The 11,085-nt window shown below is 31.2% G+C and overlaps 1 protein-coding gene across 1 annotated transcript in view; it reads right to left on the reverse strand.

The window, feature by feature from the left end:
* LOC105205048 (ubiquitin-like protein 3) overlaps positions 1 to 11,085 on the reverse strand; it is a 108,122-nt gene that overhangs the window by 60,172 nt on the left and 36,865 nt on the right. The window lies entirely within an intron of this gene.

Genomic DNA, 11,085 nt, shown 5'->3' on the forward strand with positions numbered 1-11,085 from the left:
AACAGTGTAGATATATAATATCGGTGAAAGAGGAAAAGTAGTAACGTAACCCAAAATTAAATTTAAAAAATTAATTTAGTTTAAAAAAATTCACAATATTTTGTTAGAAAATTATATATTTTTAATTTTCCATTTAGAATTTTTCTGCGTTTGAAAATATTAAAGATATTATTTTATCCTTATTTAACATTAAAAAACAAGAATAAAATAATATCGCTAATGTTTCTGTATTCAGAAACATTAGAATAAAAATTATTGAAAAAATATTTCAATATGAAAATATCGCCTAAAATCATATTACCGATATTATCGTATAACTTTCCATAACTCGAAATATGTACAATCGAATAAAAAGTTAAATAACAAGCAACTCAAATGTACATACATTCGTGTGATAATACGCTCAAGTTTAAGAACAACAAAAATGTGTAATTGAGTGCTAAAATGTACCTCCTTGAAAAAATTTCAAAGTGGTCAAAAGTAAAAATGCCTTATCACAATTGTAAGCTATTGTATATTGGCATATTAGCGCCTCTAGAAAACGGCGAGCTATTAAGTAATTCCATAAGCAATTCATCACCTAATAACGGAGATAATATGGGTAGCTATAATGCCCACAGTAACCATAATACTCTCTTCTCCTCTATTATTCAATAATGATATATCATTCTAGACTTAAAAAAAGAGTCGAATAAACAAATTTATAATATGAAAGATAATTAGCAACATAATAGAAAAGTAATTCGATAAGATAAAAGTAAGATAACTAATCGCGTTTCGCTTTAATTATTTAGCTAATCAAAGTCATCTATAAACTCATTAAGGAGCTCTTTCCTTCAGCGTGAAACTTACGAAACACTGTAGAAAGTTGTCGAATCTAGCTTCTGCAGAAGCTAGATGATTATGCGAAAAAATGTCCGACCATCTCGACCGGTCTGGCGCCGAACAAAATCTTTGCTCGCGTACATCACAGTTACTAGTAAGATATCCAGAGAGAAAATAACGGAGGAGCATGAGAGATCGTTAACGGGTTCACAGAAAAGAACTACATAGACGTGAACGATAATTTCGGTGTAGAGATCAAGCGATGTGATCAGATTTATTTCAAGCCTTTCTTGCGAATCCGCGAATCGTTTGGTATAAATTCACAAGTTTATCCCACAATATTCTACTACTTGCGTGTTTCGACAATATAAAAACTGTAAACAGACATGCGAGGCAATTCTTTCACTTAGGCCGGTACTCATAGTCGATTCTTATATTTAAGATCGTCTCAAGTATTATCTTAAGATGTCATTAACCAATTAGAAAGCCGTATTAACATCTTTAGATATTACTTAAAACGATTTTGAAATAAGAATCGACTATGAATACCGGCCTTAGAGTGTATTCAGATTCCCTACCCAAGGTATCAGGTGTCTCTCAGGTATCATTTTATCTTTATTTAATATTCAATGAGGATAAAATGAAATCTAGGGGAGATTTAGGGGTTGAGCAATCTAAACGCACCTATGGAGGAATATTTACAAACACAAATATCAGAAACGTCTCTTAAATAAATTTATGCCATGTATGAAATTTTTTAAGTATTTAAAAAGATCTGTAAACCGTGCCAATTAGAAAGAATATATACATATATATACATATATAAAATTTCCTCCATTAACTGTATATTTAAAATCCAAGTGGTAGTATTTGTAATTTGTATTTCTACATAATCTCGACTTCCATATATAATCTTAATTTGAGAAGACCGCATTTTTTTGATACGACAGCCGAAACTTTTGCGTTGTACTGTACGAATTGTGCCCCTTCAGGGACTGAAACTCCTCCGGGATCGTTTCGTACGGTTACATTCCGACCCTCTCTGCCGAGTGAATAGAGGTGTGTGCTGCCTATATCGTATAGGAAGCCCCTCTAAATCACGGCGGCAGAAAATACACAGAATAGAGGACGCGGAAATACGGTTAGATCTCTCGGTTGAGTCGTATACCAGATCTCCTATATTTAACGCAAAAGAAACGACGTTCTAGAGTGCGAGAATCGGGATAGATCACGATGTCTGACGCTGGCGGGCGTTAACGAGATCTGAGGCTCCTCGATTTTATCTCATTAGCGCGAAATCGTCATCTCGTCGCGTCGACAGTGTCTTTTCTACACGGGATTATATATCGCAGGATTAGTTCGTCGTGTACTGTACGCGATGCAGATCAATATGACTTTTCGCTCTCACCAAATGTCATTAAATTCTTTTATATCCAATTTTATGTTACAAGAAAACATTCCCAAGTGCGAATTTCTGATTTTAATGAAACTTTGTATAAGTACATATTGGTTACATAAATAAATGAATTTAGAAAATATCAGTTGCTGCCCAAAAACGGTTTTAAGGAGTAAATAAAAACAACACCTCTCTTGTGTAAAGCAATTTTCAGCTTTTTTGTTATATCTCAAAAACTATTCAAGATATCAAAAAATGTTTTATACAAAAATTTTACAATAAAAATAATCTCTGTTTATTCCTGTCAGGTAATTTAGAGGTAATTTTATTTGAAAAATTTTTGTACAAAACATTTTTTTAAGTCTTAAATATTTTTTGAGATTAAACAAAGAAGGCTGAAAATTGCTTTGCACAAGAAAGGTGATTTTACCATTTAAAATCGTTTCTGCGCAGTAACAAATATTTTCTAAATTTATTTATGTAACCTATATGTATACAAAGTTTCATTAAAATCGAAAGAAAAATAAATTTAAAATAACGAATTAAAAGTAAAAAAAAACAAACATTATTTTTAAACAAATTAAAAATAATGAGCAATTTATTCATTTTTATAACAAAATTATTGCAATAGTGGAATTTTAATTTGTATACATAGATTACATAAATAGATGAATTTAGAAAATATCACTAAAACTTTTTTGTATTAAACTATACAAAATCCAAAGATGGGATCTTCGTAAATAATCATTATATACATACATTATACCTAATATTATCTGTTATATAAGTTTCAGCCCAATCAGTGAGATAGCCCATGCCATACAACAGCCAAGGGGCGCATGTTCGTAAATAAGTCCAAGCGAGACCTAACTTTATGAACTTTTTTATGGAAAAATGGAAAATGATAAAGAAATCGTATTTATTTCATTATAACCATACATTTCTCTATTTAATATTTAAATTTTATTAAAAAATAATATAAAATAATGTTAAGTTTTCCTAAATTATATTTGAAAAAAATAATGTTTACTGTGATCACTGTTGCTCCCACAAAACTCATCAGAAAGCGAGATGGCACAAATTTTCTAAAGCAGAAACCGTAATCTAATGCTTGATGTAGACATTAACTAGCAACTGATCAAAGTTAACATAATATTTTTTCACTTATAAATTTTGCTTTTTTGACTGTAACAAAAAACCAAGCATGACTTTTTTTATCGCTATCCATTTTTCCACAAAAAAATTGCAAAGGTAGATCCTCGTTTTGACTCCCGTCTAGGTGTACATGTTCTCTTGAACAAAAACAATAATGGTGAAAGAGAGAAAAGGGATGGAAAGGGGGAGAATGAGAAAGAGTAAAAGCATCAAAATGAAAAGGATGAGAGAAATGGAAGTAATAGCGAGTTATAAGAGCTAAGGAAAGCAGCAAAGAAGATAAAAGAAGATAATATGAGAAAGGGCTGCATCGGATATGACTCATGACTCAACATTATATACCGGGTGGCCTATAAAATCGCGCGCATGCTTCACGTAACCGAATCGTTTGACCACTAACAGATACTGAAAGGCACGCTACATAAATGTGTAAAAAAATTGCTGCGGCTACGGCTGTTAAAATCAACCACTGTATCGTACTCGCTGTTGCAACGTTCTATACCGTGCATTCGGTCGAATCGCATGAAAATAATATCGCGTTTCCGAGTGCGCTAAAATAATGCATCGCAATTTATTAAATTTTACTCTTTCCAAACTGTTTCCATACGTGACAACCTTTCAAAAGCAATCGTTCTTGTTTATTTATGTAACATCGACCCAAAAAAGAAATGCAACTATTATCAACTACGTCAATTTGAAATTCAAGGCACTTTCAAAGAAAAATATATAGGATTTATCAAGCCTTTATAGTTTAATGTAAACTATATTTAATAAAATTGGATGTAAGGTATAATATATTATAACTGATCATGAATTAAGATGTAGCTTTCATTTGTAGTATTCGTCCGTCCTTGCCCATAAAATTGTAGCCACAAAATCTTTTTATTTGCAAAATTTTAACTTTTTATCGATCAAGGAACGTCGCGTGTCAGTAGAAAATCGCGAACAGCTAAGCAACTCCCCGCGCCAGTATCGATTTCCGCCACGCGCGTCACAAAAGCACCGACGACCATCAGGAAATCCGTACGTCATCGCGCAGTTGCGAATTACGACCGCGCTTACGTCATCACGATACGATAAACTAAAACTACACATTTTTCGCATCATTTGAGAAAGATGATGAGGCGAGGAAAATCACTGATAAGAATATTTCATCACCATAAGAGATACGAAAAAATGATGGGAATCAAAAATTGCAATGTGAATACAATGATACGCAAATTATTGAACTTAACGAGAAATTTATACATATCTATTAAATTATAAATTATTCTTTAATTTTATTTATGAACAAAAGAAAGTAGTAATTATTTAATTCCATAACAAAGCCACCAAACGTAAAAGAATAAAGACACTATAGAATGAAAAAAAGAATTGACAAATAGAATATCTTCTTAAAAAATTAATATTTCTCAAGTTAATTTTAGTCCTTGCCAATAAATTAAATATAAATAATTATTTTATCAATGTCTAATATTCTTTATTTAATAGACATAAAAAAAATAACAATATCTCGTAAAATAAAAATTCTTTGACAATCACCAAAGGTATTCTCCGTAAAGTTTCTAAATATTGTTATATATGGGACATTAGTGGCTTTAAATTTACTGCTGGTATGAGGTCACCAGGACGATAAAAGCCAAAGTAATTCTGTAGAAGACGATCGGCAGGTTAACCTCGACCTCCGGGCTTGTAGACGAGAGGAGAGGAGAGAGAAATGCAAGAATGATCGATGAAGAAATACGCTATTTCAGCAAAACTAGAGTAAGCAAAATGTGAGTGAATCTGGTGTTCGAAATGCGATAATACCTTGTTGAGGGAGAAAAGGAAGGAGGGGAAAAACATTTCCGACTGTGACTCTTGTCTTTCTATTTCATTTCCATTAGAATTAGCGTGAACAAATTTAACTCATTTCCAAAAAATACGGAAAAAATTACGGCGATACTTTGTGGTAACGTGTTTGATAAAAATTCAACATAATTTGTCACGAGAATTTTGAAAAGTATGTTGCAATATAAAAAAAATTTAATAATTAGAGGAAAATCACTAACACTTCCTTGTTTTTCGAAAACTATAAAATTGCAAGTATTGCAATATGTTATTACCAATAAAAACATAATCTGATCATAATTAAGGTATTTGAACAAAATAAGATCCAGCACTAAAGCTACTTTTAAATTTATCACTTAAAAAACCCGTTTTATGCCTAGAATATGCTTAAAAGATATATCATAGGAAGTAGGTACAGAGAAGATGGGAAATTAAAACCGGCAGCAACACGTTTATTTAGTGCAAAAAAAAACTTTTGACGAAATAAATAAACCATTTTTATAAAAAAAACCGCTACAAAGTTCATTAAATTTATTATTTTATGATTTATTATAACATATTATATTATTCAACTTTCTAATTACAGAAAAAAAAAACAAATACATATACATATGGCAAGAAGAGGTGCAAGACAGGGTGGCAGGGTAAGACGAGATATCCCTTGAATTTGAATACAGGAATCACAATTGATCATACGAATTAAATGTGGTCCCTCGTTTGTTGAAAGTTACCCAGGGGCCAACGCAGTAGACGGCGTTATTATAAATTAAACCATAATTCATCCATTTTTTTGGCGATTTTCTTACGATTTTATTTCATTTTTTCACTTGTAACATTAGTAATAAAGTTCCCTTGTAAATGCATGTGTTCCTAAAATAAAATTTAATAGACTGTAAGGTAAGAATGTTATTTTCTACTTTTATAAACAGTGTATGGAAAATTATTGATATCATTTTAATTGGATGAGAAGCGGCAAAATGGAGTAGAGGAAAGTAGAGTAACTGCGCAACGAGATTGTGCACCTCCTGTCTGTGACAATTGACCACAGCCACTCGTACAGCAATTTTCCTCTTCGAACAGTCAATTAGTAACGTGGACAATCGGGTATCACTTGAATAGACCTATGTCTGACAACCTCACTTACGATAACTTTAATATCACTCCATGTTCCGGTGATAAATGAGTTGTAAAGAAACCTTGCCTGCTAAAGAAAATCGTAGTTTAAATAATAACACAAGCAAAATAAAATGTACAAGTAAAAAAAAAAAAATTAATCGTTCGATACGTGGATCTGAGACGTTTGACAACACAATGGCTCCGTTCCAAAATGCGCGTCAAAAATGCATAGAGCATAACTTGTCATTGTTGTTCATCGAACGTTAAACAAGAACAAATGTTCTATGTTTAATGCGCAAATTCGGAACGTATTATCTTCTTAGCTTATATTGCAATAAACATTAATTATTACAAAATACAAAACTGTATTATAAAAACTGCTATATCACCTGATAGAAGACACTTTTCTATTTTGTATTTGTTTTTAAAATGTATCCCATCTCGCCCACGGAGATATCCCGTCTTACATCACCCGTGAAACAAGATGGGGAGAAATAACCTTTTTAATTTTTTAAAGTGTAAAGTTTATATAATAATTCTTTGAAAATTTTATTTAATGATTTATATTTAACGATTTATATAACAAGTTATATTGAAAAATTAAATCCACAGAGAATATTAAAGATGATTCGTTGATTATAAAAATCTAGCTTTTTATTATGAAATCTTAATTACTCTGTCTTGCCCCACCATAATTATATATCAATTTTTTAGCATAAGTATACTTTTTATAAATACACATGTTAATTAAATAAGACACTTTTACATTTATTGTTATGGCTATTGTCAAAATAAAAACTCATACTTTATGCATAGAACTTATACAAAAAATATCGTGACTGTTCATGGCCTTTTCTGTACAAAATCAATTTAAACGATATTTTTCAAAAGCAAAAATAAAATTTGCACGCTGTTTTTTTTACAAATTACAAAAGTTTAAATAACACTTTAAACAATAGTGAATATATTATTGATAACATTAGATCATTTTACATGTTAGATATTCCTAGAATTGTTTTGTTTATTTTTATCTTTCTTATCTTTTTTACAGTATGGTCCTAAAAATAAAATCGTGCAGCACAAACTTTTGTGTATATCGTATACACCACGACAATAAATATGTTAGTGCACATTTGACAAATAATTTTTGTTAAATGTATGCTAATGTTTATTGTCGTGATATATACGACATACATTTTGACAATTGATTTTATTTCTAATAAATTACTTTTTAAAATAAACTATTAAATTTTATTTTCTAGTATTTTTAAACTGTTTTTATTTTATAATGTTCAAATATAATCTTTTTAATTTTACAAAATTTGTAAAATTTAATATATCTACTATGATAAATTATCTTTTAATATTTATACAAATACTTATTTCAAACGAAAGAGACGTGTCGACCTTTGCATCTTTAGTGTCATATCTACAGTTAAAAAAACAATCGCATCTTATTAACAGTTTGCTAACTTAAACTAAATAACTACATTAAATAATCTAACTACACTAATTTTGTTCTAAAAAAAAACATAGACAAACATAGAAAAATATAGATAGTTCTAGAAGAAACTTGACGAGTTAAAATATTAAATCCTAATTAAAAACTTTGATGTTTTTTTACCCATTACATGAGCTTAATGTAGAAAAGACTTGTTAAAAAACTGTTTTTTTGTTTCCAATGTACTGCATTTCCAATCTCTTGTACTGTCCGAATTCAGATATAATGAATTGACGTTACAGACTGATTTATTGCTCAAATCGAATTATTCGAACCATTTGAAATATTCAAACTGAATGTCCATTGCTTTTTACTTCGAACTATTTGAACAGATCGATCATACAATATGTTGAAATCTTTTATTTGAATTTTTTGTTTGAAGTTTTGACAACTAATTTTTCGGGTACTCATTTTTAGCTATATTAACAAAACGTTATTTATTGCAAAATACAAAACAATATTATAAAAACTATTATAGTTCACAGAAGACACTTTCTGGTTAATATACTTGTTTTCAAATTTTATTTGCAGCTTTTGTTTAAGAAATACAATTAAAAACCAAAGTACAGTGATATGTTAGTATTGGTGATCTATTCAAATTCTCATATAGCATTTCTTGTATGTGATAAACATATAGTATTTGTTTATATCTCTGATATAGTATTTGTTATTCTAATATTTACTACTGTAAAATAGTTTCTCAGTCTCTATGAATTCGCAATCTTTATGAATAAACTTGATTTTTTTTCGAAAGAATTCTATTTACGCTTATACAAATTAATATTAGCAAATAATGAATGTATGTGTAAAAGATAACATGAAATAAAATACATAATTTATATAAATTCTTTTTTATATATTTATACGTAAAATAAGCCTTCCAAATCAGACATAACACCCGTTACTTCTCTCCTTCCCTTCTTTTCCCTCTTTCCTTTCTCCTTTAAATATGTTTAATATAAAAAAATGGTAAGGGTTTTGGGTGTTATTTATAGGACATAAAACATGATTATATATTCCTTACGTTATATAAAAGTCACTGTGTAATATGACAATTAACACAACTTCATGCAAATGACTGGCAATTATCGCACGATGCGAGCGAATGCATTTAAACATGATATGAAAGAATTGTTTCCTTACGCTATAATTTATGTGGTAAGGAATTGCGCGCGGATGGGAAAAGTGAAAGAACTTCCTTATTCCCATATCGCAAATGCAACGAGTGCTAATTTATCGCGAACGCAACTGAACGTAACCAATTTACATTCGAGCACAATTGTCTCGAATTACCAAAGTTGTTATTGCGCCAAGTTTAACAACAGCTTCACTTTCACTCGCCGCTGAGAATCTCCCGTGATTGTCTGCGATATTACGATAAGACAGCACGAGGTAAATACATTTCTGATATATTTAAAATCAATTTCTTTACGATTAACCAATTCAAACTAAAAATTATGTTCATCGAACTGGCACCTCTTATTTATATTATTTATTATTATTAGCTATTCAATTACACAACTTTGATATCTTTTAAAAGAATTTCATAAATAATCGTAACAATGTAATTTTCCAAGAGCCTTTCGTCATTTCCTTTAACGTGCCTAAATATTTAATAATTTGTTTCGCTGAGAGTAACTTTCACAGATTAACTTTCAAGAATCCTTGGAAATTAATCGAATATTCCGAGCATTTTTTACAAAATTCCGTTGCGCGTGCTCCATTGTATCTTGTTGTCGCGGTTCTCTTTATGCTCTAATGATTCTTTAGTCACCGGTATATGCAACGCGACTACACCGTTAACACGTCATCGTATGACTGTAGTCGAACGATTCGCTTTCCACGTGACGGGGCAACGGCCGAAAGAGCGATCGATTAGCGAGAGCGATTCAGTGAAAATCTGTGCCACCGTAGTGTGCAGTTTAGTCTCTACTTTTTGGCACGGGTTTCCGTGCCAACCAATGTATAGCTCGGGGGGACCGACAGAGGTTGTCTAACGGACAAAACGATTATCTTCACGCTTGGCTTGGCGCGATCCCTATTCGCAGAAGCGCGATCACAAACAAATCTGGCAGATTGTTGTTCCACGCTGCAAAACAGACTCATCGAAAAATCGAATTCGCATTCCCCGCCGGCCAAATGTGCCTTTTTTGGCACCAATTAAACCACTTCACGTCGTTCCCAGCATTATAACACGATTTTTCTTGTTTCACAGATCATTTAGGCTTAGCCGAGGGGGAATTCACAACCCAAAATTTTGTACACCAATGCCGATTTTTGGCATTGCTGTAAAACACTGCCAACATTTTTGTACACTGCCGACAATGCTTATTGTTAGTCAATGCCTACAATGCCGTCAATCCTATATTAAAATTAAGGCAATGCCATGCAATTATGAACACTACCGCGTGCCCATTATCATACGCCAATGCCTGCACAAGAATTCGAAAGCTTTCCCGAAGTATTCTACACAATTATACAAAAAACTTCCAAAAATTTTATTTACGAACTGTATCTATACATTTTAATGTAATTGCACATTATTATGTGCTGTCTTATGCATATAACTTCAAACAATGGAACACTAAAAATAATAATAAAAATAATCAAAATAATGACCTTGATATTGTATTTGTTTGTAATCAAAATAAATTTTAAACATTCTTCTTTAAAAATTCTATACATTTTACTGTAATTGCACATTATTATGTGATGTCTTATGCATAGGTATACCTAACTTCAAACAATAGAATACTAAAAATAACAATGTCTGTTAAGTTAGCACCCCCACCACAAAAAATCGAAACGCCACTTATGCCAAAATTAAGTGCTTTTTATGTGCTAATTATGTACCCTATTTGAAATTTTTGTGCTCGAGCGGTTTAGCAGGAAAATGAGATTGAAGGTGGGGGTGCCAGCTTAACGTTAAGTCAGCTCCAACTCATATAAATAATTAATACAATAAAAAAATAAATACACTAGAATTAAGTGCTTTTTATGTGCTTTCCAACGATATATAAATAAATGTTCGTACTCAATCTCTTCGACCAGAAAATCGTCCCGAAAGTACGAATACACATTAACGGTACAAGAGTAAAGTACCAGAAAGAAAGCAATTCTGAAACTGATTATAGGCTTAAAATATTCTCCTATTTATGTGCTTTCGAAATATGCAAGACCAGATTTTTGTGCTCAACCACGTGATCGAAAAACCGACTCTGAAGTGAGCTCACCACTCCCCAACCACTGACGACAATGCCGT

Source organism: Solenopsis invicta, chromosome 14 (genome assembly GCF_016802725.1).
Source record: "Solenopsis invicta isolate M01_SB chromosome 14, UNIL_Sinv_3.0, whole genome shotgun sequence".
NCBI classification, from domain to species: Eukaryota; Metazoa; Arthropoda; class Insecta; order Hymenoptera; family Formicidae; genus Solenopsis; species Solenopsis invicta.